This window comes from Chaetura pelagica, unplaced genomic scaffold, assembly GCF_000747805.2.
Source record: "Chaetura pelagica isolate M959 unplaced genomic scaffold, ChaPel_1.0 scaffold551, whole genome shotgun sequence".
NCBI classification, from domain to species: Eukaryota; Metazoa; Chordata; class Aves; order Apodiformes; family Apodidae; genus Chaetura; species Chaetura pelagica.
The window spans coordinates 882,841-902,973 of record NW_009952067.1 but is presented as its reverse complement, the minus strand read 5'-3'; the positions used below and the strand labels follow the sequence as shown (position 1 = coordinate 902,973).

Here is a 20,133-nt window from a genome sequence, read left to right as displayed (position 1 = left end):
AGGCAGATCAAAAGAATGCACTTCTGGCAACTTGTTAGATTTGGCAGGTTGAATCATGCTGCAGAACTAATTATGACTTTTAATTACTAAGATAATGTTTCTAGAATATTTTCAAGAGAGGTAAAAATATTTAATAAATTTCATTTGAAAATAAGTGGATAATATCCATTTTTATGCAGCATTTGAAGGGTCTTCCTGCTTCAAATCTTTTCAGCTCTTACAGGTTGGTTTTTTTTTTTGTGTTCCAGTTCCATCTTTAGTAACTTTATCTGAATAAAAGTGAGAAGCTGATTTTTTTTTATTACCAGTCATTCTTAACTGTGTGGAAGACCTAATGCTTGATTTAGTCTTTACTGAAATCATGTGTCTCGGGAAGGAAGGTTCTAGTCAGAACCATTTCTTCCTTCAGCAGGGAGGAACTGTTATTCTCCAGTGGGCATTGACTGCCTTCTGATGAGAGAAATAGTAGAGCTGACTTACTGAAAGCAGAGCTGGCACCTGTGACATGCCTCTGCATGACCCATTGTGACAACCAAAGAAACAGCCAAGGTAGGAAATCCTGCATACAGCTACACACATGCAGTCCCCTACAGAGGAGACGGGAAGATGTGGTAAGCCCACAGAGTTACTTCAAATGCTGAGGTCTGCAGATCTGCATCTGCTGTGCGGCCCGTATTTAAAATACTTTCCCCTGTCCTTATGCCAATGCATCTATCTGCAGTCTACTTCTAAATTTAACACCTGAATGCTGTGCTTAAATTTTTTTCTTAATGATGCATATATATTATTTTTTTTACTTTCTTATTTCTGGAATACTCATGTCATGGTTGCTTTTGTTTGGTTTTGTTTTGTTTTGGAAGACTCTGGTGCTAGGGGAGTTGGAAGTTCCCAAAGCAGCCTGTGACTCTGTGAGAAGCCCAGGCTGAAGCAGGTCCAGACCTCACGGGAAGGAATCATGGAGAGGCTCATGGAGGATCCTCTCCTGTGGGGTGGGGAACCCCATGGGGAGGCAGGAGGGACTGTGGGGAATCCTGAGGAGGATGGCGTGGCAAGAACCACCAGCCTGTGAACTAATTCTAAACCCCATCCCCTGTCCCCCTGTGCCACTGGGGGGAAGGAGGGAGAGAAGCTGGGAAACAAAGTGATTTGGGCCCAGGAAGAAGTGAGGGGTGAGGTAACATATGCAAGGCCTGCTCTGTGTGTTGTCTGTGTCCTGTGTGTGTTTGATTAGCATAAAATTAAATTATCACTTTTTCCCCAAGTTGAGTCTGCTTTGCCCAGAACCTTAATCAGTGAAGAACCCTCCTTCTCCTTTGTCTCAACCCAGGAGCTTTGTCTTCCTCATCCCAGAGTGTGTGTGGGGGAGGGAGTTGAGTGAGCAGCCATGGGGCTGTTCCTTTGTTGTCATGTTGGGCCCAAACCATGACAATTGTTTAGTTCCATAATTACATCCATACTTTCTTCTCTGCATTGTTTCTTCCAATAGATAATGAAATACTGTGATTTAACAATGCAGTTGGTAAATCACAACCTATTTCATATCAGCTGTTACTAAGTATCAGCTATTTAGGTCCTGCCCAAAACAGATTTGGGCCACTATAGTTTTTGCAGATCTTTCAGAAATAAAAGGCTCCTTAGAAAACTACTGCATTAATTTCTATAATTGCACACAAGACCTTCTTATAAACAGGAAGCTTCCTTTTTCTGTTGAGTTTTGATTAATTAGTAATCAATCAATTAATTAATCAAACTAATTAATTAATAATTATTTAATTATTTATTTATTAATTAAAAATGTTGACAATTGAAGATTGATCCGGAAAAGTTTGTACTGATGTATGGTTTTGTGTTCTTTTCTGTAATATTCTAGAAAAGCTTTAACACTGAAAAGTAGCTTGGAAAACCTTTGGACTGTGATGTCTAAATAATTAAAAATGCAGAACTTTCAAGAAGAAAGTTTAATTTTACAAGAAACCATAAATGTTTCACTGTGAACTGCTTAATAAGTAAAGTAAGAACTGGCAAATATCTGAGACATCTGTAGCTCTTCTGTTGCTCAGTGCTTACTCTGCATAAACCTGCCCATGAGTGACGAACTGATGTCAATTTTTTCTTACTAGGACAATCACTTTTTCATACATATTCATAAATTTGAGGAACATCCATTTAGCAAAAATCCTGAGACTTGTTATATTGCAAGTGTTTTGCATTGGAAATGTGAAATTAAGCCAAAGTCATGGAAAGTAGTTAATTCAAACAGAAAACATCTCAGAACATTTTGATTTCCTGCTATATCTGTATTTTTTAATAACCCTAGATAGGGCTTTGACACCTGTTTTGCACTCTGTATTGCAATGTCCCTATCACATGAGAAGTTGTTTAAATTCTCCCAGGAATTAACTATAGAAAAAGTGGAAAATCCTCCCCTTTTTACCTGCCAGAGTTCTCAGAAGTGCCCAGCAATGCTGAAAGTGGTGGGAAGCAGAGTCTCATAGTGTGACAGACCAGCAGGTGCTGAGCAGGAAGCTAGAGAAGGATGAAGACAAAAAGGCTAATAGGAGGAATCTTTAGAACTAATTGCCAGATCCCACAACACCAAATAGCAGGTCCTGATGCGAACTTTTAAGGGTTTCTACATATTTTGGGTTTCTAAATGATTTGGGGTTTCTGAACGTTTTTCTTCAGGTTAAATATTAATTTCCTGAAGTATATTAAGCCAAAGGGATTTTTCTTTAAACTTGTCTAATAAGAAAATGTGAATGCCAAATGTATTTGCCACCTGATCTATCTAAGGTTTGCTTGTTTTATCTTCCACGGATGATAGTCCACTTTGATATTGGTAAAACTTCAAGGATTATGTTGCAAAAAAATCTCCTCCTTATTTTTATACTGAATGAAACACACTCTGTATACGATACAGAAAATAGTTTTGTTACTTTTTAAAAAAGAGGTAGGGACCCTCATGAGTGCCAGAGATGCTCCCATTGGAAGAAGGGAAACACTTGGCCCTTGTGATGATACAAACATTGCAGGGTGAGGAGTGGGGAGGGCATCTGAATTTGCATGGTTCAACCATAAGGCACAAAACTTTAGGAAACTCAATTAATAAAATCAATAATATAAACTTTCTGTTGATTACTGCATCAAGGGTAATAATTTTGTTCATCCTGAGTATGTCACAAAGCACTTGTGCCTGTATCAATTTTTAAGTACACTTGCATGTAGACAAGCTAGTATATAGACATATACAAAGACCTCATATACACAGGAGTTTGCCTGCAAATCACAATGAAAAATTAACTTCTTGCACAATTTGTGCTAGCAAAAGCACAGCTGCTGATTCAAAATAGTCATACGCAAAAACGTCAGCACTAAACTTACTGACTCAGTGGTAGATAGAGACATATTGGGAAGATTTGTGCTGCAAAGGGACCTCCACTTTCTAAAGTACCTATGCCAATACCACTTTACTGAAGGTATTGGAAAGCCAGCAGAAGTCTTTCAGATGGAGACATGTAACATACCAGATGTGTCTTAGAGGAATGAGTGCAGCAAAAGCAGCAGCAATAAAATTGCACAACATTTTATAGGGACTGACAAACCAAACAAAAAAGGTGGGGAGGGGGAGAAAAATACTCTGCCCAAGGTCATAATCAGTACTTGCAGAACTGTAGGATCTAGTATGCAGGGATCATTAGCCAGTATCTGAAGCACCTAAGATGCCTGGCAGCATCCCCTAGGGAACTGCTGTGGTATATGCATCAGAAGCCAGATGCTAGTCCTTCTTTGTTGCTGTGTGCTTTTTATTAAATAGATTATAAAACCAGAGAGCCAAATGATTGCTTCACCTTCACAAGGGCAGACTGAAGAATTAAACGTACACATAAAATACAGAAGTTATGCTCCGCACAGTCAGTTTACAGAGGTGGTATTTTTCCCTTACATACCTTTTGTTTTGGAGATTTATTTTTTTTTCCGTTTTCTTAATCCTTTCAGAACAGAATGAAGGCAAATGATCCATGTTCATACCTAAGAAATACTGAGGTTTATTAAAGACAGAAATAGAAATGAATTGATATTGTTAATGGTGACCTGAGGACAACTGTTAAACCATATTTCCCTAGGGATTACTGGTCATAAAGTATTGACCATTTGGTCTGAGTATCACAATGCCCCATGTGCAGCTATGGCTGTAAGAAATGTTCCATTTCCAGATGTGTGAGACTGATGATATTCTGGTAAATAAATGGAAAAAATCCTAAACAAACAACAAAACAAAAACAAAACCAAATAAGAAATTAGATTTAACTGAGAGACAGAGAATATACTTGGCCTACCTCTGTATACTTACCTTTCATTTAGTGAAAAACTCCCAAACTATCCAAAACCAAAGTTTTTATTTTAATGTAGGTATATAAAATAGGACAAAAAAATCTGAAAAGATCAAATCCAAGCCAAAAGAGGTATGCACATACAAAACTATTCTTTAGGATCCAGAAGAAAAGCATCTCTCCTGTTGTGCTCCATTCACAGGTGCTTATAATGCTGCAGATATTATGTATTTTCCTGGATGGTCTTGTAGTGAGAACATTTTTCTCACACACTCCTAGTAAGGTATTAAGAAAATCATCCCATAAAGATTTTTCAAGGTGCCCTTAATATTATGCAGGCAAATAGAGCAAGTTTTTGTTTCTTACTATGCTGATTCAGAAGGCTCATTACCTGTGTTCACTGGATCAACTTAATCCAACTTGACCTTCACTTTACTCACACCCCTACACTGAGACATTTGAGTAGAATGACTCATTAACAAGTTATTTCTGAGCTTAAGCAAAAAGAGCATGACCAGACAGATGGACCCAAATGGCTGTGATTCTGGATCCCCGCAGCTGCATTCTCTTGACATTGCTAATTCTAGAGGTATTAACAATATTAGAGTAGATACAAATAATCTCCTAAAAGTTTAGGAACACTGTTGTGATATATAGGTCATGGCTGGAATACAAGAAACCTCATCAATAAACCAAAAATCATCTCTTAACTGCTCCAGCTGGATCTGTTTGAAGCAAGGGGATTGAGCTAGACAATTTTCAGAGGTCCCTTCCCAACTTAACCATTCTGTGACTCTATAAAAGATGATTTGCTTAAGGGTATGAAAGCTCTACAGAAGGATCTGGACAGGCTGGATGGAAAGCCAAGGCCAAATATACGAGGTTTCAGAAGGCCAAGGGTCAGTTCCTGTACTTGGGTCACAAAATCTCCATGCAACATTACAGGTTTGGGGAAGAGTCATTGGAAAGCAATCCAGAGGAAAAGGACCTGTCCATATTAGTTGACAGCTGAATATGAGCCAGAAGTGTGACCAGGTGACAGGACGCTGTATTGGAAATAGTGAGAGTACCCATGTGGACAAATATTCAAAGTGGATATAACTGTTTCAGCAGTCACACTTCGTAACAGTAAGAATCAGAACGTCATGTTTGCAACTCTTCATCACTTCTGTGTGGGAATATGTGAAAACTTTAATTGTCCATGGGCCTAATCACGAGGTGATGACCACTGACAATGAAGTGCTGAGGGCTCTCAGCTCCCACTGCAGTCAGAGTGGGGAGATGAGGATACTTGGTACTTTGCAGCAGCAGCATCATCCTGCCTCTCCAAACACATAGTTTTCTCAAGGTCCTAGCTGAGAAAAATTGTTGTAACTAAACAAACAATAGCAGCTCAGCTGGATTCTCAGCAGTTCTCTGGCTGACAGCCTCAATTCCCTAGCTTGGCTTCGAAGAAATTGGTTTCTGACTCTGGAGGAGAAACAAAGCATGTGATCTGTGACTTGCAGAAGACCATTCCTTCCCCCACCCTCCCATGCCTTTTATGTCTCCTTGAATTGCACCTCCTACTGCCAGTGTGCAAGGGAAGCCAATTATGGTGATGTCAACAGGACTCCTCTGAGCAGGCTACATGTCACCAAAGAACTGCTTCTTGGGGAAAACCTGGAGCAGTGCCTGGAGTGTGCACAGGCTGCCAGCCCTTGGTGAGACATTTCTGTTATTGAACGGGGTCAAGGGGCATTGATGGCCTGTGCTTCTTTTCATCAAATCAATCAGGTGCCAAGGAGTAATTCCAGCAAAGCAGTCCAAAGTAAACACTGTGATTTTGAGAAGGATAAATGACACAAATGGCCAATGGAGTCCTTGAAGAAATGGTGCGGTAATACTTCATTAGACCACCTAGTGCCACAGTTAAACAACTCCATTATGTACAAGCATGAGGTGATGAGGTCTTTAAAAGAATGGGAGCCCTGCAGGAAGGATGGGCAATATTCTGCCTTTAAAAACAGACTAAAGAAGAGCTTCCTGGCCCTGAATCTTGTAAAACAAATAATGAGGCAATTTTACTGCTAAGAATGCTTTAAGGTGGTAATTCTTTCTGAATGTATGCTGATACTGTTTGTTCTGGCTTGTTTGTTTGTTTGATGTACAACAAATCTACTAAGGCCAGGACTCTGATAACGAATTTACTTTCAGAGTCCTAAATCCCATAAACAATGTCAGTGTGTGCAGCGTATTTTTTTCATTTTTACTGATAGCTAAGCTATTGTGCAACTTGATGAAATGGATGTGGTTTTTAAAGCTACTCTCCCCAAAATCTTTTAAGCTTGAAGTATTCGGAAGAGTGAGACTGGAAGCTAAGTCTTGTAACACAAAATTCATGGTTGTCTTGCAGTCTTAATGCTTGTGGTCCAATCCTTTGACTTCTCTCTTTCTGACAGTAAGCTGATTTTAAGGGGTACTGTAAATTTAAGCAAACATGATCGACATAATAGAGACATCAGTAAAAAGGGACAAATTTTAGAAAAGGACTGCCTGGTTGTCCCTTCAACAGCAAAACTAGACACTACTCAAAGTTGCCCACTGTTTTTCTTTATTCAACTTACTTGGTTTGTAGGTATTTTTGTTTGTGGTGAATTGAACAAGTCTTTGGATTTAGACAAAAAAGAAGTGCTGAAATTTAGTATGGAGGATTTAGATGGTCAACCTGCAATTACTTAGTACTTTCCCAGAAACCTCCCCATTTGACTGTTCCGAGCACCTCTAGGATTTTCCTGGGTTTTCAGCCTTTCACAGCACAACAGGCCCTCCAAAAAGTCCCATGGCCCCTCTCCCTCAGCCAGATTGTGATGTGGTGTGGTGTGGTGTGGGGGGAGTGGCAGGCTGGGAGCTGTGCTCCTTGTCAGGGCTCAGAGACATGGGGCTCCCCAGAAGCCAGGTGATCCCCATGGGGGTCTAGGTCTATCCAACTCTGGCCAGGAGCAGGTAGCCAAGGGTGCTGGGGCAGCCCTAGCACTGAACACCTCTTGTGAGGGGTGGGAATGGGGTCCCTGCTGGGTTTGCAGTGGGGGGGTCATGATCTGGGCCTGCTGAGGAGAACTGGGGTCAGACGTGGCTGCAAGAAGACTCAGCCAAGCTGAGGACAGCAGCCTTGGTTGAGGTAGCCCCCAAGGAAAGGCAGCCCAGCTCTTCCCTTTGCCATAGCTCCTGCCATGAGTGACAGCCCTGCCTGCTGCCAGCCGACTGCCTGGTAGGGAGGGAAGGAGGCGGGGAGGCTGTACAGGTCCTGACAAACTGTTGGTATTCACATGCACCCTACCGCTATTCTGAACTTCTCTGGTCTAGAAATTTTGGCTGGACTGATTCTATTTGTAGAATTTTAGATATTTTGTGGTTCAAACCAGGTTATAAAGTCTGGTGGTCTTCCAGTGACACACTAAAGCAGTTCTGCCTGCCAAATCAGGTGGTCCAGAGTTGCAAAGACTGTCTAAAAGGTTTCTGTAAGCCGCAGAAATCAGTTAAAAATGTATTCATGCTCATTGTAACAGAAGCCACAAAATCAGATATGTAATCCGACACAGGGCTTAGAGCCAGGAGTTTCACCTACTCTCTAGAGCTGCATTTCCCTCCATGCTGTTTCAATACCAAGCTTTGCCTCCCAGCAGGACAACAGTCATCCCACTGCATGAATTTCTGCTGTTTATTTACTAGGGAATCCATTGGAACAGGCTGTATTGAAATGAAGTTTCAGCTTTGCTGGCATCCCACTAGAAGTGACCTTTGGCTTTTCCAGATGAGTTATAGTAACGGTGCAGGCTGATCTGGTGGACACTTCCCCCTTTTCTTTCAAGAAGTTCTGCCATGGAGAAAAATCAGTGCTTTATTAAAAATTTAATATATGATATTTTTTATTTATTTTTTAAAATTTATTTTCATGCCATTCATCTCTCCTCTTACTAGTGCACACTCAGAAATAAAACCCCAGCCCTGAGGCTCTGTTTGGATGAATGGAAGGATGGCTGTACATCCCTGCTCACCCTTTGAAATGGTGCATGAAATAAAGACTCCACACCAAGAGAGTGCACTTACAAATCAGTAGTGTCACTGTGCTATCAGGAGTGGAAGAAGACTTTGAAATAGCCTATTTCTACTGCATAAATATGGTTATTTTTGAGGATCTGAGGATCTGACAGCTGGAGAAAACACTGCATGAAGGTTTCAATAAACTTTCTGGAAAGGGGAGAAACGGCTGACCTCTGCAGCTACATCTTGCAACTTAACCAGCCTTCAGCACTACATAAAGAAGAGTGACACATCTGCATTGCTGTGGGGCCCTGGAACAGTATGTTCTCCTCTAAAATTCTCTCCTACCATTTATCAGGACATGCTAAGAGGTTTTTTTGCATCATCTTCTTGTCTCAAGGGCATTAAAATTATGTGGAGAATCTGTAGTATGCGCTTGGACTCATTAACCTCCCAAGTTGTTTAACAAGCATACAAACACATGAAACTACGAGTCAACTGCACAACACTATCCATTAATTCATGTCAAGGCTATAGTCTCAATCTTCATAATCTCTGGAAATCTACCCAAATTGTATAACCCTTGTAAGACCCCAGGACTCTTTTCTCATGACTAATGAGGGTTAGATAAACCATAGTGGGGCTGTGTTATGTATCTATCTTATATTTGTTTTATTTACTATTTTTTAAATTCACTCCCTTTGAATCTTTCAGAATGAAATAGTGTTGCTTATGTAGAAGAAAAAGAAATGCAAGCCAAGGTTGAAGAAAGAAACAGGAATATTTATAGTTCAGACAATTATGTAATTGTTTTGTCTGGGTCAAAATGATCTACCAAATCTTCCTTGGCAATGAAAACTTGAATGAGAAATTTTGGTCAAATATTATTATATTTATGCAGTAGAAGAACTACATCCTTCTGTCCGATAGACTCATTCTTCTCTTTTTGTGCATTATTGTTTTGCTTGTTGATTGCAATGCAGTAATCTTTTGAGGTTCCAGAGATCATTAGGGCCCATTCTGTAAGCAAAAGGCAAGAGACAGTCTTCTCTTGAATGGTCCTGCAATGGTAACAAGCAGTCTCAGGAACGGGGAGAAACACAAAAGACACATTAAGATTTCAAAATCTCGTTTCTAAATTATTACGTTTTAAAAAAATTCAGTTTTTTATCCACCAGTGACTTTTAATCATATTGCTAAATTTCATTTACTGCATCTTTGACAGTATACCAAATATGAACTAGAGCAGTGGTGGGTAAGACAAGAAAAAAAGACATTAGATAAAGCAAAGGCAGAGACCAGTGAAAGTATTAGGGTGGTGAAGGCGAACTGAAAGAACTTCCTCTCTGGTCAGGCAGGTGAACTTGCTTAGGAACAGAAAGAACAAGTTAACTAGGTAGAGAGCAGTTCTATAGCCATATCAGCTCCTGAAGATCCCTTGAGAAACTCTTTACTGCTGGACCCAATCCTCAGTCCAGTTATAACACAGATTTTTCTCTCTACTACACAACAGACTGAGAGGGAAGAGTAGAATAATATTTAGTTCCTTTGTTAGCGTTCCCTGTACAGCTTCAGTCAGTGAAGGAGAGAGGGTCAATTGTTTTAAAAGATCAGTTTTCTTCCTTCTGCCTGTTATGCTACTGGAACTTCATCTGCTGAATTTTTCAAGGTGGAAGTCAAAAGACTAGGAAATAAGCTCAGACTGAACTGTGTTAGTGTTTTAGGTGAGATCATGAGTGTGCTTTTGATGGGAATCTTCTGATCACTCCCACTGTCTCCCTTGTGGTTCTTGCTGCAGCATCATGCTAGAATGTGTGAACCTGGTGTTTTCTGGATGAAACTAAAGCAGCAGATGTGCTTCAGAAGCATGCCCCATGCCTTGCAACTGACAATGAGATTTCTGTCCACAGGACAGATGAAAAACAGCTTGTCCTGACTGCCCTCCCTGAATCCTCCCTGAAATGTCAGATCTATCTGTGTTTCTGTCAGTTTTCTGTCTGCCGTAAAACTTCCAAACAGAGGTGGTGCTCGTCTAAAGATCCCACTGGGGCTGAACTCAAATCTTCTGGTTTCATGCTGTGAGCTACCTCCTGGGCACCTCACTTTTTGGTCCAGGGAGTCAGAAGTGCCCAGATAAGAGTACTGTCCACTGTTACAACTTATTACTACCGGCTAAAAAGTCTGCATGCCTCACACCAAGCCAATATAACTGCTTGATACTTACAGGGAGAGAAGGTAAAAATAGGAGAAATTGCAGAGACAGCAAAATAGTGCTATTGTTATCCTTCTGGTTTAGCTGTAACACAAAGCTGAAAAATGTCATGTCAGTTTCCAAGTCCATCTTAAAACCACAACAAAAAATACCTAAATAAACTTGAAAGAGAGTTAGTCACTACTGGAATAAAGTTCCGAATTATAGCTGATGTGAAGCTTAAAAATGAATACATGAATAAATAAATAATTCTTCAATGAAAAGTGTTTCTGTAGGGCTTGAGCTGTACAGAGACAAGATTTTGCATATTTTTTCCATCCTTCCTGTCTTGGTTACTGCAATGACATTGTCTTTCTCTTTTACACTAATACCTAAGAATTACTTGGAAGGCCTTAGGTTCACTCTGCTGTACTAAACAATCCAGGCAAGTTTAGAAAAACATGGAAAACATATAAACAAAAAATTGTATCAGTCATCATCTCTGCTTCTCTGAGTCTGTACTTCAATCAATTTCTTTATAAAAATGCAAGTTAGTGAAGAAGTCACATGGTTTATTTTATGTGCATAGGGAGATTTTTAAAAAATATCAGAACAGTAGTAGCTAAGTACAACATAGATTTTAGCTTTGCTTATTGTGTCAAAAGCAGTTGGCCCTGACTCCTGCTCAAATGGTAAGTATTGAACAGATATGTATTTTTTCTGGATACTTTTACTTCTTTAGTTGATATTTGTGCTGTGGTTTTCCGTTGAACCTTATCCCTATGACATATTTTAGGTGCAACTGTCAGATTTTTTTACACTTAATTCAAGCTTAGAAAAACACCTATGTCATCTTAATTTCTGTGAATCAGATTGAAATACAGTAATTGATTTTTTTATTGGAGTACACAAAACTTAATCTGTGAAGTGGTGGGTAACTTAGTGTGGAAATTCACCTGTGTTCAGTATGTACTCTGGGAATTTTTGCTGAAATCAGAGCAGATATCATAATCTATAATCCCTAATAATAGCTTATTTATGATGGGATGCACAAGGCCTGTGCAACAATTGAGAGTCATGTTCCCAAACACAAGTGGCATTTAAGATGAACTAAGTAGCATATAGGCCTGTGTATATCCCATTTTGCCCAGTTGGATTTCACTTTTGGAAGGTTAAGAAGTAGATGAACTGCTCAAGAAAAACATTGTTGCCTGGCTTCCCTTTGCTGCTGTTCTGAAGAAAGGATTAAGTGTCTGCAGTTGTGTGGGTATCTTTGCAGTGGACAATGTATGGTTTCTTTAATTACCATAAAACTATCAGTAGAATATTATCTTCTCAGTAAGAAGTACTTCTGCACTTCATTAAGACAGAGAATTATCATTTCTGTTGCAGGGAAGCTGAATAAATGAGGCCTTCTAATTAATGAAATGGAAATCACATTCCACTGAGAAACTTTTTAAAATAACGTAGGCTTAAAAATTAGAACTGGTTGGAAGGTTGGAAGAGAGGTGAGCCTGGGGATATCTTAATCCAGGTGTACTTGCAATTTTGGAAATACCTGGGTAAACTTCATTAGCTCTTCTAGACTATAATCTGAATGAAAAGATTTATACAGACACTACCAATACTGTGAAGAGAAGCATTTTGACATTTTCTGTCTTTTTCTCTGGAGTGCTGCTTACATCACAAGACATAACTACATGAACACTACAAGCATTCTGTAACATTTAGGGCACATAACAAGTGGCATTTCAAGTAAGAGAAGGGTAAGTGCATTACAGGTTTCAGCCTATTTTATATTAATTTGGCACAAAATACTGTTATTAAAATACTGACAAAACTTCTGCATAGACAGTAAAGACAAAAGACCAGAACTGCCTTTCAAAGCTAAGAATTTTATGGCAGCAGGGCATTAGAATGGTCTGAATATTCTGTCTCAGAGCACCTTTAAACTGTGCATGAGTTTATTATCTTTCATGGGTTCCATGTGAAATGTGTTCAGATCACAACTAGAAGGTTCTCTTTTACCTGGCTAAGAAACTTGCAAAACTCATCACAAAATCTAAAAGCTTATCTGAGTTCTTTATGACTTCAGGGTTAGCAATAAGGATTCTGGAATCACAATTTATGTAAAAACATGCTGAAGAGATTGTATAATGTGGCCTGGAATAGTGAAGAAAAACTGGTTTTTAAGCACTGAAGCTAGAAGATCAGACGTCTATTAGAGGAAAGGAGTGGGTATCTTGAGTAGAACAATGTGATTTTTACATAGCTGAACTTCAGAGTAAAAGAATAATTGAGGGACAAACTTAAAATATCCTCTCAGAGAAGTCTACATAAACAGAAAGAGTCTTGTAGTGCCCAACAGGACATTCAGTTATGTGCTGCGTTACATTATCCAGGGCACAATCACTGGAGTGTACAATCTGTGTTCCCTGGTCTGTGACATCAGCTTCTCTTTTTTATGGGAAAAAAATTCCTGACTTTACAGAATAAATCACCTTAATCTTTTAAAGTGTAAGTGTATCTGTTGTTTCAGAGTCTCTGCATCAACCCTTAAAAAGAATTTAAAAAACCTACCTAGTCCTAACTTGGTAAAAAATGTTCTGTCCTGATGTCTGTAGAATGCTCAGAGCTAAAAACGCATCATTACTTCAGCCACATAGAAAGATTTCATGATTGGTCACAAAAATAATTTTCAACCATCTGAAAGATTTTCAGCCATGTGAAAGAACTACAGAAGTCTGTCTGAACCCAACCCCCCTCTGATTCACAACAGGATTTTTCCACATTCAAAGCTGCACCACATGTTGCTGTGTAGTTCCTTTTGCTGTTTCCAATTCCCATGCAAGAAGCATTCAAGGACACATCATATTTTTTTTTAAACTGCTTGTTGTTGCAGGTTAAAAAACCCTGCAGTTTGTGATAGACGTTCTGTTCTCTCAACACTGCAAAAATTCTGTCATGCACTGTAACTTTCTGAGCTCCCTAATTGTCTTGGATTGCAATATATATATGCAAGCCACTGGCAATGGCTGAAGCATGACAGGTAGTTTTTAGTGATAGACATGTTGTGTAGGTTTATTGTCCAAGTAGCTGGCAAATAACACAAGAATGTGTCGCGGTTTGGGCCTAACCTGGTAACAAAGAACCAGCCGGGCGGCTGCTCACTCCAGTTCCCCCATCCCCAAACACACACTGTGGGATGGGGAGGAGAAAGGCCAACTAGAAGCTTGTGGGTCGAGACAAAGGGCAAGGAGGGTTTCACTCACCATTTATGGTAACCTCTCCCATGGGAGAGAGTCCTTCATGAACCTCTCCAACATGAATCCTGCCCACGAGGTGCAGTCCCTCAGGAGCTGCTCCAGCATGAGCTTCCCACAGAGTCATGGGCTGCTTCAGAAACAGTCATTTCCCCTGGCACGGGGCCATCTGTGGCTGCAGATCCAAGTCCATGGACTGCAGGTCCACATTCACCCCTCCTGGTGCCCTCAGGGGATGTTCCACCATGTTCTCCATGGCTTCAGGGGAACTTCTGCTTGGGCATCTCCTTCCCTCTTCTTCCTCACCAACCTCAGTATCTCAGCTCTGGCACTGCTCTCACCTCTCCAGCTCAACAATTCTACTTTGTGCTTTTTCTGTCTTCTCTCTCTCTTTCTTTTTTTCTTCTTTTTCTTTTTATCTTTTTTTCTCTCTTTCCACCTGAGCTGATGGAGGTTTTAGTAGCTTCTTACAGGAACCACCCCTGTGGCCACTCCCCCACTACAAAAACCATGCCAAAACCAAACCAGCACAATGTGAATATGTATCTTCTTTAATGAAACATTTAATATTTTTAAATGTTCTTTGGAAAATGGTGTTATACCAAAAAATTGTCAGTAAATGCAATACCTATCCATATATTACCCTTAAATATATTCCATTTCAGGTAAATGTGCATTTCACAAGTTTCACAAAGTCAGAGCTTTTACACAAATTGTTTTTGAGGGTTCTGTGCCATGTGAAAGATGACATAGAGGGGACGATGGCCACAGATCCCTTGTCATTCAAATATAGTTTCATCACAGGCTTCAGGTCACTGCCCCTCTGCCTGCTCACCTATGTGTTTGCCAACATTTCTCAAAGAACTAGAAAAAAAGCAAAGTACCTTGTGCTGCTTTCTTCATGCATACATGTCAGTCTGGGGGATTTAGGAGCAGATTGTTTGTCTAAGGCAACTAATCCTGCAATCTAAATAAAAAGAGACTGCTACACAGCTCTGTCAATAGAATAATGTCTCGATGCTTCTTTGTTAAACTATGCATTTGATTCCCAACTGTTTGCATTATCAATTCTATGCTAGGGAGATTTTTAAACAATACTGCAGAAATTGCCTGTGGCAGGGGAGTGTGAGACCATCTAAACTGGCTTTATAACCCACAGCTGAGGAAAGCACTTTTGGAAGAATGTGGACCATGTGTCTGAGCCAGGAACACCAAAAGCTGGGAAGTTGGCCTCACACAGCCATGAAGTAAAAACGTATGTAATTGAGGTTGCTTGGTCTTCAGAATTCCTTCTGAGAAAGATTAGTATATGGTACAGTGTCCCAGAATATGGGAATCCCTAAAGAAAGGCTAATGTTTGGCTGTCTTTGTTACACAGAAACAAAGCAAAACAAAATAAAACAGAAGGAAAAAACAAAGCCTTTTTGGCAGTGGGGTAAATGTGTCATTGGGTAAAAATCCTGCAGCTGGCTAAGACTGTAGCTGAGAAAGTTAATTACACACAAGGAGATGTCAGGATATAGCTCAGACAGCAAAAGGATATGGAGCAAAGGTTTGGTCCTGGCAGTCAGTGTTCCCTCAGCAGGGAAGTGATGAGCTTGCATGCATAGCCTGGGCACAAGTCCTGGCCAGAGGAATCCAGCCTGTGGCATGTGGGCATAGAGGCTGAATCCCATCTGTGGAGCGAGTTGGAACTCGATTATCTTTAACATCCCTTCCAACTAAAAAAAATTCTGTGTGATTCTGTATGCTCAAAGCAAACATGGCCTTTTAGAGACTTGATTTTTCCCAAAAAAAGAAAGAGATTGAATATGGCATTTGGAATTAAGTTGAGCTCTGCTGTTAGTCGTACTCAATATCTAAGTGACCAAAGGCACAGGACTACAAACCCGAAATCCTTCCTCTGATTTCTAAGTAGAAGAGAGGATTCATATCTCCATAGCAATACAGTGGGATTAAAATCCAGAAAGATCTAAGTAAGTAATTCTGGACAATGGGCTGTGAGGGTCGGGTTCAGCTTCAGCTTTATTCAGATTTCTGTACATGAACTAGTGTCTGAGCACTCCGTGGCAGTCCAGTTAATAAAGTCCATGGAACTCATATGGAGTAATTAACCTGACCCTGGGGCAGATACTTAGGAATGGTCAGCTGCATAACTTTCTAGACTTCATCGACATCCATACAGATGCTTGTCCATGAGTATTAAATGCTACAAGTCATCCTGTCTGACCCCCAGCAGAGCACTGATCTCCTGCAGATCCTGAAACATATTTGCCAGCCCCATGTGGATTCCTTGGACACTCCAGCACATCACTAATGAAGAAGCCTGTATGCAGGCAGCAGAATAACACCTTACTGATCATATAGACCATACCTGAGAACCAGAAAGAGTAGCAGACAACGTTAAGCAGCTGTAGCATGCATTAGATGGCTATTGACCAAAACACTCCGGTACTATGTCTTTGGATACTGAATGGTTCAGTTAGGACCTACCTTTACTCAGGAAGTATTGCACTGAAAATCATGTGTTAGGCAAGTGACTAGGTAATTAAGTGCAAAGATTCACTGGTACTCTTGAGGCCCATTAGGCCCACCCTGTGATTAACTTGGCTTTTGTACTACAAGGCAAGAATTATTTTTTCTTTCACTGCATTTTCTTCTTCCTTGAGAAAATTAGAAATTTTCCCCTTATGAGCTACTTTTGACCAATGGTTTCTCCCTTCCTTTAAGTCAACTTCTGAACTTCAAAATGGCTAAAACCGTTATTTAGCACAAAGCAAAGCCACAGTAACAAACATATGACAACCATATGGCTAGGCATTTTAGCCTTAGCTGAACACTGTACATTTGTTAGGAGGCAAGGAACAAATATTTATATTTGCTTCTGCTTGTTGTTTTCACGACATTTGGTAGATAGCCTGGGATATGGCACAGCAGTAGCAGGGAAGAACTGTGGTGCAGTGTGTCTTGAGCAGGTCCCATTAAAGGGAAAAAAAGGTCCACCTGCTTGTCCTATCCAGCCAGCCACCGAAGTTTGGTCCTCACTTAGTTGTGTTTGAAGTCCAAAGTCCATGCTACTGCTGCATTGTTATTGAAGGTTAGTTGGCTGCTCTAGTCAAGTAACTAATGAATTGCTTTCTTTTTGCATGTATATTTTTGTACCTGTTAACCACAAATACTCTTCTCTCATACACTTGCTTGCCACATATGCCCACCTTGGATGCCACCACCCCAGCCTTGACTTTGTCCAGTTTGGATATTTATTTAAAATACATATCTTAGGGAAACAGAATGTCTACAGGAACGGGCATTGAAGTGACTGCTGAACTAACAGCAAAATCAGCTGAAAGTCCCAGATGAAGCAGAATGTCATGGTGCCAATTTACCAGTTCATGTTTGGCTGTTAGTGGGAGTTTCATTAGATGAATCATTGTTTCCAAACCATTAAAATAGAATTTCAGAAACTAGCTAGTAAATTTTCTGAAAAATTCATGAGAAGGCTTTTAGATCCAAGGGGTTCATATTCTCTTTGAGATGCTTTTACTGTATTTACCTGAAAACTTTTAAAATTTGATGGTAAAGACATGGAGTTAAATCCTGTCTTCACTGATACCCTGATAAGTCTAATGTCTTCTTGACTTCCCTTGGGGCTAAAATTCCACTCATAATGAGTATGCTTTTTTCCTATCTTGATAACAAAAGCTATATGCCATTATGACCCAGTGGCAGAATTTTCCATCTGTAGAACAGAGCATGTTCTCCTGAGATTGCTCTGGGAGTAGCCATTCTGGGATCAGCTCTCCCTTCTGTTTAGAGCAAGGAATCAGGATGCTCATGTGGTACCATCAGCCGTTATGTGTGGTCTACGTCCAGGCTATGGGGTGGACAAGGGGAAGAGATATGCCAGACAGAGGAGTAAGGGGACCAGGTGCCATGTCAGATACTGTTTCCTCTTCATGGAAATTAATGTGAAAAAGCTCTGTACATATCTGTCCTGAATAACCAGGTGATATTCTTCGTTCTGATTCTGTTCTAGTGTGTAACAACCATTGCTGCCTTGTTTCTTAAATGGAAAACCTCCACATCAAACTTTTATGATATTATGAGCTTTTCTGCTGCCATGCACTGTGCAGGAGTTGGCAATAAAGTCCAGATCTCCTGTCTGCTGGCTTCTATCCAACAGCTGCAGGAAGACTCAAATTTTTTACACAGAAAGAATTTCTGACTCCAAAACTAATTCCAGGAGCTCTCCAGTATGGCAACTGCCTAAAGGACAGAAATCAAAGCAGGAACTATTAAAAGAGTTGCACTGCATATGGTCACAGTCTATGTTCTAAGAGAAAAAACAAATTATATCTATAGTACCAGATAAAATAATTCTGGGCAGAAATTTTACCCTGAATTCACATATTTTACCAGAACTATTTCTGGTAAGAAAATTATCTGAAAGGCTCAACAATAGCAGGTATTGGAACAAAACAGAAGGCTGCTCATAGCATTACTACCTTGGGAATCTGAGACAGAAAGTAGCCTGAAAATGAATGTTATTTTCAGAGAATATTAGCTACTCATACTTAAAAGATGTTTTTAATTTTACAGGGAAGGAGATCCTTTTGCATATTCATCATGATGATACATTTTAGAACATAAGTTTGAAGTTGAGCACCTGATACGTAGCTATTACTACTAATTTGTAGTACTCAATTTACTGCCCTGTTTGGGCCCTTTATAGGGGTGATTTTGAAATTATAATTTTGGAATTACATCAGCTATCGGTGTTACAATTATCTAAGTTATCAATGAGCATCAGAGGCACAGCAGGGCCTATAACCCCCAGAGCAAATAACTTCTTAATCTTTTTTCAGTAAAAAATGCCAGCTTCCCCTAAGTTGTATCATAGAATCATAGAATCATAGGGTTTGGAAGAGACTTTTGAAGATCATCAAGTCCAACCCCCCCAAGTGCAGCAGGAACACCTAGAGCAATCACACAGCAACGTGTCCAGCTGGGTCTTGAAAACCTCCAGAGAAGGAGACTCCACAGCCTCTCTGGGCAGCCTGTCCTAGTGCTCCATCACCCTCACAGTAAAGAAATTTTAACTCATGTTGAGGTGGAACTTCCTCTGTTGCAACTTGGTGTTGTTTCCCCTCATCCTATATATAGAGAATGTATCAGATTTATGAAAATAACTGGACCAAATTACTTAACAAAACTAGTTTATACAAAAAGGTACAAGATTGCATCCAAATCAATACAAAGAAAAGTAAATAAAACCCTTCAAAAAGTCTCAGTCATAGAAAACTCTTTCTTTTAAATTTACAGGTATATAAAACAGTCTCAAATTGTCTCTCGTTAGCCACCCTTTCATGGGAAACATACACTGATTCAGAGAGTATTTCCACATGTCACTGGTGAGCACAATACTTTGCAGACCAGTCAACACACCCATGGATCAGCTGAGCTGGTGACATAAGAAGCATTAATCTTGGTGTGCTTTTTGTTGGTTAGATTTGTCCTCCTTTAAGTAGTTACTGTGCTTAATCCCAGAGTTCTGTCTTGTATGGGTACAGCAAGTGCTGAGAAGAGGCTGGCTTTGCTGAAAAGACCTTGATGAAATGTAGATGTATGATTTTGGAGTGGGTTGTGCTGGAGGGACAGGCTTAATATGCAAAGATGATTTATTATGCAGCTTGTTTTGTTTCCACAGCTCCTGAACAACCAGGGCATGCCCAACATGGAGGTATGGATAGCAAAGTGCCTGACTATCTCTTGGCTGATTTTTGGGGTCCCTCTGCAGCATGTCTCTAATGAGCTGCACTGCTTTTATTGCTAGCATTTTAGGTATGAGGGGTTTTATGTTGCTAGGTACACAATGAAGCCAGCAAAAATTCATAGGGACTGAAAGCTGGTAGCCATCAGGCCAGTCATTCTAGTTTGGTGTTCCCAAAACTTGGTAAATTTTGAATATATTACCAATTTCACTGGCAGCTGGGAAAAGACGCCTCAGTGTGTAAACTCCTGCCGTTATACAACCAACAGCCCAAATATCTATTGGACAACTATAGCTAGTGGATCTCAGAAGGACTTCAGGGGCCCTGTACCATCCTGTAGATAGATACATAATCAGTGTAAGGAGGCCTGGATCGGATTTCTCAGGCTAAGCCAAAGTCTGTTATTTTCACAAGTTCTGGTTCCATGCAAAGTTTTTCATGCTTTGTAGTTCTTAAGTCTCTGTGAAGGAAGCCATGGTTGGAAGTGCTGTTCTTGCACATTGTGCTGGTTTGCCAAACATAGCCAGCCCAGCATTGTGCAATTGTACAGGTTC

At 40.1% G+C, this 20,133-nt stretch overlaps 1 pseudogene; it reads right to left on the bottom strand.

The window, feature by feature from the left end:
• Positions 1-19,737: 19,737 nt before the first annotated feature.
• On the bottom strand, positions 19,738-19,929 carry LOC104395692 (annotated as a pseudogene).
• Positions 19,930-20,133: the final 204 nt, after the last annotated feature.